Here is an 11103-nt window from a genome sequence, read left to right as displayed (position 1 = left end):
AAAGTTGACTACAGGAGAGGGAGGAGGGAGAACGTTCCCCTGAGCGTCGTGTAGCCTACTGTGGAAAGAGTGAGCGGTCTAAAACTCCCTGGAGTTATTATCACATCAATGTGTGCAGCTCGTGCTTTGATGAAAGGCGCAACAGCACCTCTAGTTTCTAAATAAATAAATAAATAAATAAATAAAAAGCTGAGGAAAGTCAGTCTGTCCCCTCGGCACCTGTCCAAATTGTACAGGTGCACGGAGGAGAGCAGGCTGACCGGCGTGACTGGTGTTCAAGGGTAAAAACAGACTGGTCCATCCCAGGAGCTGTTCTCTACAGAGTCACTGAGGTGACACGGTGGTTCATTTTTAATAAGGACTGGCCAGATAATTATATTGCAGACACGAGACACATAAAGGAGACGTGACGTGTATATACTATAAACCCAGCGTCACGTATCCAATCGACGGCTCAAGTTACACTATTTGTAGCTCAACGTAAACATTTGTAGTCACGAGACGCTTGAAACGTTAACTGATGGTCCATTATATTAATTTGTGGCCAGCATGTGGCGCCATTTTCAGTGGCTCTGTATCTAGACTGTGTTATCTAGACCGTTCCAAGTGGAACCACATACTCACCCTCATGAACCTTTCAGTACTGAGATACAGTTCTGCCTTCCCTGCCTTGAAAGGAGGGACTTGGGGGTGGAAAACAAAATGGCTACCGTGATAACACTGTGTTGTGTTCAGCAAGGGTGACGTGGATGTGGTTGAAGGGAGAGATTTACAGAACGTGAGATTGAATGAGAGTTCCGTTGTTTATGAATTAAATGATCCTCATCGCTTTTAGCACGATTAAAGAAGCAAGAATTGGACGCCAAACAAACAGATGCTAGTTAACTACATGTTGTGTGTTTGCGGAATGAAAAAACTCAAACCGATTGAGCAGAATGCAGCCAGTCAGCAAAGAAACCTGCGTTAGATGAGTTTAAAAAAAATTTGAATGGTAAAAGGCACAGATTGTCAGAGTCAGTGTTAAAATATGGTTGCAATATAGTTGCACTGGCTCTTACATAAATGACTGAAGTGATTCAGTGAAATAAAATGTCTGTAGTGATTAATCTTGAAGTTATTTTCATTGTCTGGAGGTTGCTGTGTATGGAAGCCCGGAGAATGTTTTTGTTTTTTTTTGTTTTTGTTTTTTTTTTAAAAAAAAAAAAAGGTAATTGAGACTTTATTTCTCACAACTGCGACATTATGTCTCACAATTTTGACTTTTTTTTTAACCTCACAAGTATACATCACACAACTCTGACTTTTTCTGACGATTCGTAATTGTGAGAATAAAAGTCAGAATTGCGAGATGTTAGCTCAAAATTGTGAAAGTAAAAGTCTGAATTGCGAGATGTTAGCTCAAAATTGTGAAAGTAAAAGTCTGAATTGCGAGATTTTAGCTCAAAATTGTGAAAGTAAAAGTCTGAATTGCGAGATGCTAACTCAAAATTGTGAGAATAAAAGTCAGAATTGCGAGATGCTAACTCAAAATTGTGAGAATAAAAGTCGGAAATGTGAGATTTTAGCTCAAAATTGTGAGAATAAAAGTCGGAAATGTGAGATTTAGCTCAAAATTGTGAAAGTAAAAGTCAGAATTGCGAGATGCTAACTCAAAATTGTGAGAATAAAAGTCAGAATTGCGAGATGTTAGCTCAAAATTGTGAGAATAAAAGTCAGAATTGCGAGATGTTAGCTCAAAATTGTGAGAATAAAAGTCAGAATTGCGAGATGTTAGCTCAAAATTGTGAGAATAAAAGTCAGAATTGCGAGATGTTAGCTCAAAATTGTGAGAATAAAAGTCAGAATTGCGAGATGTTAGCTCAAAATTGTGAGAATAAAAGTCAGAATTGCGAGATGTTAGCTCAAAATTGTGAGAATAAAAGTCGGAAATGTGAGATGTTAGCTCAAAATTGTGAAAGTAAAAGTCTGAATTGCGAGATGCTAACTCAAAATTGTGAGAATAAAAGTCAGAATTGCGAGATGCTAACTCAAAATTGTGAGAATAAAAGTCAGAATTGCGAGATTTTAGCTCAAAATTGTGAGAATAAAAGTCAGAATTGCGAGAAGTAAAGTCACAATTACCTTTTAAAAACATTTTTTTTCCTCTCTGTGGCATAAATGGACTTCCATAGGTGTGTGTTGCACAGCTCAGCTAGCAAAATAAATATATATATATTATTAGCTAGCTAGCCAGCAGTTCACTAGCATAGCTGTAATGCAGGAATGTTACAGCTGACTTGAACTTCATTTATACAGATATAATCCGTCAAAACTTTTGTTAATATAACATCGGCGTTTCCGTTTCATGTCTAAAACAGGACACCGAAGCCCTGAATCTATATTTAGCGACTGAAAGGTGATGTGATGTGACTCAGGCCTTACAGCTGTAAAAACACTGACCTCAGGTCAACCGTCGTTCTCTCAGACGCTGGAGATAACAGACCTGACTCTTTCCATGTCTGGTCAAATATTCCACTCAACCTTTGTGTGTGTAGCAGGGGTGTGTGTGTGTGTGTGTGTTCACCCATGCTTTATTTAGCTTATTTCTTCCACAATTACAGGACGACAGAACGAGAACTGATATTAACGTTATTCTTTGATCAGTGAATCCACCTCCAAACCATGTATCCGATTAAGAGAAACTATTTTGTTGTGATATACCGAGTCAAAAATTTCTCAAAAATGTTTGTAGAGCAAAATTTCCAATGATGTTTTCATATTCTATTTAGAAATTGTGACTGTACTGAAATTTCGTTTCAAATGAATAACCAATATTCACCCCTACTTCCACTCTGCCCCCAGAAATTAGGGAATCTTTCCACTCCCTACACCCTAATCCCTACTACCGCCACTCTTCCACTCTAACCCTTATCTCATATAAACAATAGGAATTCGTATAGCTGTGTAAATGAAACGCTAAAAGTCTACATTTGCTGCCAAGAACTGATTTTTAAAAATTGCAAATACCTAGTGGTAGATCATGCTTATTATTAAAAAAAAAATAAAAAAAAAATGCAATGTTTAAAACTGAGACACATACACTAGGAGCTGGGAAAATCTTTCTGTAACTCATAGTGAGGATAATGTACAGTATTATCATGCATGAAATAATTGTTTCATTTATAATGACTAAAATCTGCATTTGGTTATACGCATCTATGCGTTGTACATTTCTGATTTTAGTAGAAATATTGTTTGAGATATATCATTAATTAAAATTGTTATATATAGCTTGAGAGAGAGAGAGAGAGAGAGAGAGATGGAGAGAGAGATTTATTTAGTTAATTAATGTTTGATTTCTTTATTAAAATTGGTGGTTCAACTCGAGTTACCATTTGCAAGTCCTGCCGTGACATCACTTTCAAGCGCACTCAGACATTCAGGTGCTTGAAAGCCCTAGTTACAACTCTGTAAAAATGCAAAAGTCTCCATATAATGATTAATGAGGAGGTGAAGGGTCACTGGGGGCGAGTCTATACATTGTGAAAAATATGAACTACTGTACCTTGCAAGGGACACGGTTTTTCACCATGTTCTGGAGAAGATAATATTTCTACACCCATTCACACTGACACACACTGACATCTAGTGGCAGATTGGGAGAAGTGCAGGTTAAAGTACCACAAAACACAAATCTCGATTCTTCGTATTATGTTTAAGTAGAACTGTTACAGGTATGTATTTTAAAGCTAGGTGAGATTTTAAAAATAAATAAATAAAAGTCCACGAATAAGTTTCAGGAAAACCCAAATCTTTTTGGTTCTCTGCTTAAGAATTGATTTTCTGTGTTGCTGGTATCTGGACGCCTTTTTGTTCCTTCAAATTGTCTGGATTTTTTATTTATTTATTTATTTTTTTTTTACACGAAACAAACAAACAACTAAATAAATAACTTCATTTCACAAATTGCTGTATTTAACTTGAACGCTTTTGTCTCCCAATGTACTGGAATTACATGTCAACGTGCTGCCACCTTGTGGCAAAGAAAAGGAAGTTTTATTTTCTCCTACCGCGTTGCGTTGCTTTTTTATTTTATTTTTTAAACGAATGAAGTCTTCAAGTTGATGGTCTGTTATCAATATAAATATATTTACATAAAATACATCCATCAAAACAAAGCCAACAACTCTAATTGAATCCATGTTTTAACATTCAAACAAGGAATAGTTCCTAACATATTGACTTCACTGTTTAATGAAGGCTAGTGAGGTAACTCACGTGAGACGCCGCCATTTTGAGGAGTTTCAATTGCAACTATAATTGAGAAAGACTCAACCCTGAAACACAAATGTTTTTATATTGCAGTAGTCGTGATGTGTTTAGTGAATCTGGTGCTAATTTGTTGGTCAGCGCTGTATTTTCTAGCACATTTACAATGGTGTTAAATAACAGCGGGAAAACACTTCGACTTTAGCTGTCAGGTTTCGCTGTTAGCGCCTAAAACAGAAAGAGCGAACATTGGACAAAGAGTCCCAGAAGGCAATGCAGCTATAAGATGAATACTGATCGGCTATAACATTAAATCCACTGACCGGTGAAGTGAATAACATTGATAATCTTGTTAATCCTGTCAAGAGGTGGGATATATTAATTAAGCAGCAAGTGAGCAGTCAGTTCTCGAAGTTGATGTGCTGGAAGGAGGAAAAATGGGCAAGTGTAAGGATCTGAGCATCTTTGACTAGGGCCAAATTGTAATGGGTCAGGGCATGTCCAAAACCGCAGGTCTTGTGGGGTGTTCCTGGTATGCAATGGTTAGTACTTACCTAAAGTAGCTACCAAAAGTGGCTAGTCCAAAGAAGGACGAATGGTGAACCAGCGACAGGGTCACGGGCACCCAAAGCTTGTTGACGTGTGTGGGGAGCGAAGGCTAGTCCGTCTGGTTCGATCCCACAGAAGAGCTACCGTGACACATATTGCTGAAAAAGTTATCGCTGGCTATGATAGAAAGGTGTCAGAGTGTCCATGCTGACCCTGGTCCACCGCCGAAAGTGCCTACAATGAGCACTTGAGCATGAGAACTGGACCATGGAGCAATGAAAGAAGGTGGCCTGGTCTGATGAATCACGTTTTTGTTTACATCATGTGGGCGTCACTTACCTGAGGAAAAGATGGCACCTGGATGATCTATGGGAAGAAGGCAAGCAGTGTGACGCTCTAGGCAATGTCCTGCTGGGAAACCTTGGGTCCTAGCATTCATGTGGATGTTACTTTGACACGTCCCACCTACCTAAACATTATTGCAGACCTAGTACGCCCCTTCATGACAACGGTATTCCCTAACGACAGTGGCCTCTTTCAGCAGGATAATGCGCTGTGCAACACCGCAAAAATAGTTCAGGAACGGTTTTAGGAACATGACAAAGAGTTCAACATGTTGAACTCCAGATCTCAATCCGATCGAGCGTCTGTGGGACGTTCTGGACGAACAAGTCCGATCCATAGAGGCCCCACCTCACAACTTACAGGACTTAAAGGATCTGCGAGCTACAGGCTGACGAACGTGATGTTATTGATGGCAGTATTCGCATGAAAGTTGAAGCTTTGGAGGCTTTGGAAATGGGAGAGTTAGACAAACTAGAGGATTAAAGTACTGCTGCATCTGTCTCTTTACGTAGGGATGATGTAATGGCTAAATCGCACTGCACTACGATCAGCAGGTAGCTGAATGGGTAGCATTGTGGGTAATGTAGCAAAGTGAAAATATAGCGACATATCCATAAAAGGAGTTGAGAAAAAGAAAAGAAAAAAAGTTGACTCATTACAATTTCATTACAAAGTAAATCTTGGATGCAGTTGAAGATCACATGACCGTCTTAGCTTCCTATATATAGTCTTGTTTTCTGATTGGTTAGTTTTGTAAAGCTGGTGCTTTCTTAATTTTTATTTATTTTTTCAAATTTAAAAATTCCTGAGAATTCAATAGGATTCAGGAAAATAAAGTTTCAATTTGTAACAATGTTCTTAAGCTGAGCTACACTTTCGTAAGTTCTAGCTCATTCGGTGAAATGTCATGTTGGAGTAAAAGGTTCTAGCTTGTATTTTTGTCTCTGTCTCTTCCTCTGATATTAAAAAAAAAAAAAAAAGTTATATTTCATAATTCTCCCCACCTACTGCTAGGTCTTGGCCTACATCTGTGACTCGGGTCTTTATCCTACCTTGCCCCAGATGTGCGGTTTTACAGTAATTTCATTTTCCCTCCCAGCTGAGGCTAAAGACGCTTTAACGTTCCTTTTTTAATATATCAGGGCGAACCGTTGCCCTCTGATCATGTTAGTCGTCTCTTCTTGATTGAATCCCATTTGATTTCTTCAGATAGACTTTGGTATTATAGCATTATTACATGTCGGGATTGGGAAATCTTTTTATCATCAGGCATTTTTTTATTATATGATTTGTCTCGGCAGAGGGAGATTAGGTAGTTGTGGGATTAAGCCTGCTGTCTTCTGAGAAGATATTTAGTAAGGAATTGTTATAAATTGGAGTTGGACATTTCAGTCGTCTGTAATTTGTCAAATTGCAGCTGCTGCCAAAATCTTGAAGAATCTTAACATACAGTTTGGTGAGAAAGTTAGTACACCGTTAGGATCAAATGCTGATAGCAAAGAAATGTCATTTATATCCTGAAAATATTTATATTACTATTTGAATTCTCAATTCCGTTTGGACAACAGAAGGTGTTGGTTCATTTTCTATCATAACAGCTCGGACAGTAGTGCAGTTTCTATAGTAACAACTTAGACTTGTATAGAAGATGCTTCCACATACACATGTGTAATTGTTGAGAAGTGTGGAGACGTTCATTTAACACGTATGGAAGGAGTCTCCAGTGTCAGCGATTTCATAACGGTCAGAATTAAAGCTATACATTTTCATCGATTTCAAAATCTATGAATATTGACATGTCCAAAATGGCACCAGAGGTTCTATTGCGATGAAATTATAGCTACTATTAAAAATTTATTGCTAACCCGTTAATACATGGTGTTGCCATATGGCAACGATTAATTTAACTCAAATATTTGATAGGCAATAATACGAAACTACTATTTTCCTACGTAACTGGAAAAAGGGGGCTTTAATTTTGACATAACAACAAAAAAAACTATGTCACGTGACCAGGAAGTTCCGTTTGCGTGTCATCGCATGACATGGTGAAGGATTTAACTTGATTCAATTTTCGATATTTTGTCAAACCTTCTTAAAAGGAAAACATGGCAACGCTATCCGAGATAAGTTAAGATTTATTTTTGGTCATTTAAACAAGTTTATATATTTTGTGTATTCTTTTATGTGGTAAAATGTCATTGTTGCCGTATGGCAACAACATGCGATAATGGAACTGTGGTATGAGCGTTCATGAATTGAAACCGGCCTACATAGCAAAAACAACAACAACAACAACAACAACAACAACCCACTAGGCTTCTCTAATAGTAGATTGTTCCACTCCAACTTTTGGAAGCAAAAAATGCAGAACTTTTAATAAACCCCCAAACTAATAAATACATTCATTGAATAGATTTTAAAAATAAAAAATGATATTTCATACAACAACATACGTGGCAAAATTATTGGCACCCCCGCATCATATTGAACGCAGTTGGAGAAGTATTTGAAGCAGGACATGCGGCGAAGAAGTACTCTACTAATAAAACGTGACAAAAAAATTTGCCTGTAATGAGAATCCGTGAGCATTATGACGTCAACAACAACAACAACAACAACAAAAATAACAACCCACTAGGCTTCTCTAATAGTAGATTGACTTTTTTTCACAGTCAAAGTACAAAAAAAACGGTTGTAGTTTCAGCCATTTTGGAATTTCACCTTATTTTCAAAATTTTATGTTTCAAGAGAAAAAATTAAGAATTCAAGGGAAAAGATTAAAAAGATTCTTCACCCAGAACATGTTGGGATCTAATTTTTGTATGTATTTTGAGTGAGTAAATCCATCCACTTCATTTCTACAGCTGTAATTCCTTTATAGAAGATTTACATGCTTACTAGATGGCAAAAAATACAAACTCTGCAGGGTTTTTTTTTTCCCCCTTTGTGTTATTTTTGACCACACGGCACTTTCCACCATTGCACCTTGTTGCCATACGGCAACAATTTACCAACTGACATGGACTTGAACTAATTCAAGTAATAAAAATCCAGATTTAAAAAAAAAACCTAAAATGTAAGGATTCATATAGTAGAGGGTTCATTTTATTATAAAGAATAAGCAAATCCTCCATTACGTCCTTGTGTTTTTAAGCCAGAATGTAAAATGGCTTATGTAGAGTTCAGCAGGAACACAGTGAATAAAGTGTTATAAAGAATGAAATAAAATTAAAAAAAAAAAAACCTCGTGTCCAGTTTATTTTGAGGCTTAGCTGCAGTTAGTCGCTCTGTCGTGTGCAGATATTAGGCATGTGATTGTGCTCATTTGTAAAGTCCTCCAACACCTGGCCATGGGCTTAAAGTGGTATTAGTGAGGACGCACACTCACATACTGAATCTCACACACACACACACACACACACACACGACATCATACACAGGCTACGGAAAGAAGGAGCGGCGTGTGCTTTATAAATCCACACGCAATGTGTCCGTGCGTTCAGTTTGTGTCTCTCCACACCTTGTTTTAATGAGAGTGATGAGTGTGTGTGTGTGTGTGTGTGAATAAATAGAATTGCGTAAAGTTCTCTGTGAACATATGAGTGGTGCATACATGTGTGGCTAAGTGTGTGTGTGTGTGTGTGTGTGTGTGTGTACATTTACAAAGTTCCATTGTTCAGTGAACTCACTGACTGCAGTAAGTTAATGTCAAAGATGTCCAATGAGCCGACAGTAATGCCTTAACACCTGTTTCTCTCTCTCTCTCTCTCTGCTCATGTCATTCTTCCCTTTTATCATTCTCTCTCTCTCCTCCCGTCCTCTCCTCTTTTATTCTCTCTATCCTTTACTCCTTCTCTCGCTTTATCTCCCTCGCTTTCTCCCTCCTTCTTCTCCTTTCTCAGGCCTTCGATCCGTTCCCCCTCCTCTGTTTATAGTCTGCATGTCCTTTATTCCCTTGTCCATCTTGCACGCTCTCTATCCTTCTTTCATGCCTTCTCTCGTTTCCCATCTCTCTTTCCATCATTTTCCCCTCTTCTCTCTCATTTCATACCGCAAGTCTCTCTATTTCTCGTTCTCTGTATCCCCTTCTCTCTTCAGCCGGTGTAGCCATGTTTCCTTTCCTTTAGTTCATTTCTCATTCGCGCTATCCCTTTCACAGGCTCTGTATACAGGTGCATCTCGAAAAAATGTGAATATCGTTGGGAAAAGTTCATTTTCTCCCCCCGTCATTTCATTCGAAAAGTGGATCTTTCGTATATTCTAGATTCATTACACGCAAAGTGAAATATTTCAAGCCTTTGTCGTTGTTGTTGTTGTTTTGTCTTAATCTCGATGATCACGGTTTACGGCTCACGGAAAAATCAAAAATCCAGTATCTCGAAATATTCGAATGAAGGATTTGTAATACAGAAAAGTCGACCTGAGAAGACTCTAATCAGGTGATTAACTCAAAACACCTTGCGAAGGTTTCCTGAGGCTTTAATCTCTCAGTCTGGTTCAGTACACACACACAATCACGGGGAAGATAAAATAAATGTCGCATTTCATTTGGAAATCAAGGTTCCAGAGTCTGGAGGACGAGTGGATAAGAACAGTTGCTTGAAGTCCAGTGAAGTTTCCACAGTCAGTGATGATTTGGGTTGCCATGTCATCTGCTGGTTTTGGTCCACTGTGTTTTCTCGAGTCGAGAGTCGATGCAGCATCTACCAGGAGATTTTAGAGCACTTCATGCTTCCATGTGTTGACGAGCTTTATGGAGATGCTGATTTCCTTTTCCAGCAGGACTCGGCACCTGCCCACAGTGCCAAAACTTCTAGTAACTGGTTTGTGAGCATGGTGTTACTGTGCTTGATTGTCCAGCCGACTCGCCTGACCCGAACCCCATAGAGAATCTACGAGAGACACCAGACCCGACAATACAGACGAGCTGAAGGCCGCTATCAAAGCAACCTGGGCTTCCAGAACACCTCAGCAGTGCCACAGGCTGATCGCCTCCATGCCACGCCTCATCGAAAGCCCCGACCGTGTATCGAGCGCATAAATTAACATACTTTATCAGGTCGACATTTCTGTACTATAAATTCTTTATTCGAATATTTTGAGATGCTGGATGTTTGATTTCCGTGAGCTGTAATCATCGAGATTGAAACAAACAAAGGCTGGAGATATTTCACTTTACGTCTTTGTCTCGCGCTTCCATTCCTCATCCTTTCTATCCGTTTAGGTCGTCTTCTCCTTTTTGGATCTCTCGTTCCTTCTATCTTTCTTTCCATCCTCCTCTCTTTCCCCTGACAGTCGCTGTACATCTTCTCTTCACATGCATTCCCCATTCTCTCCATCCTTTTCTCTCATCCTCTCTCCCAGTCATTCTTTCATTTCTCGTTCTCGCTATCCTTCCTGCTCTTCAGTGTCTTTCTCCTTCTCTCTCATTCATTCATTTCACTTTCTCGTTCTTTGCTCCTCCCTTTCTGTCCCCGTTTTTCCCTTTTCTCTCCGTCCCTTTCACTTCACAGTCTCTCTATACGTTTGCTTTTCCTCCCTTTCATCGCCGCATCCTCTTATATCTCCTACTCGTTCTCTTTATCCTTCTCGCTCTACTTCCCTATTATCCCTGTATCTCGTCCTTTCTTTCTCTCTCTCTCTCTCTCTCTCTCTCCATCCCTCATAGATCACTTTATTTAATTCCCCACTCCTTCTTTCTGTCCCCCTCGGAGTGTGGGGGCAGTTATACGCGCGGAGTCTTGCCCTCTCTGTCGTGTTTATGCTGTGGTGTGTTTGCTCAGGCTGATAGCAGGCGTCGGAGCCGTGCCCTCTGGCTGCTCGGTAAGCTGCACTGTCACTGTTCGGCTTAGCGCCTCCGCTCCGGCCTCTTTATGAGCGCACAGCTGCCCCGGCCGCCAGCTAAACTTAGACGTGACAACAGTTGTGCTCGCTTCTACGCCGCTATATCGGGCTACG

This window comes from Ictalurus furcatus, chromosome 2 (genome assembly GCF_023375685.1).
Source record: "Ictalurus furcatus strain D&B chromosome 2, Billie_1.0, whole genome shotgun sequence".
NCBI lineage: Eukaryota > Metazoa > Chordata > Actinopteri > Siluriformes > Ictaluridae > Ictalurus > Ictalurus furcatus.
This window is presented reverse-complemented; position numbering follows the sequence as displayed.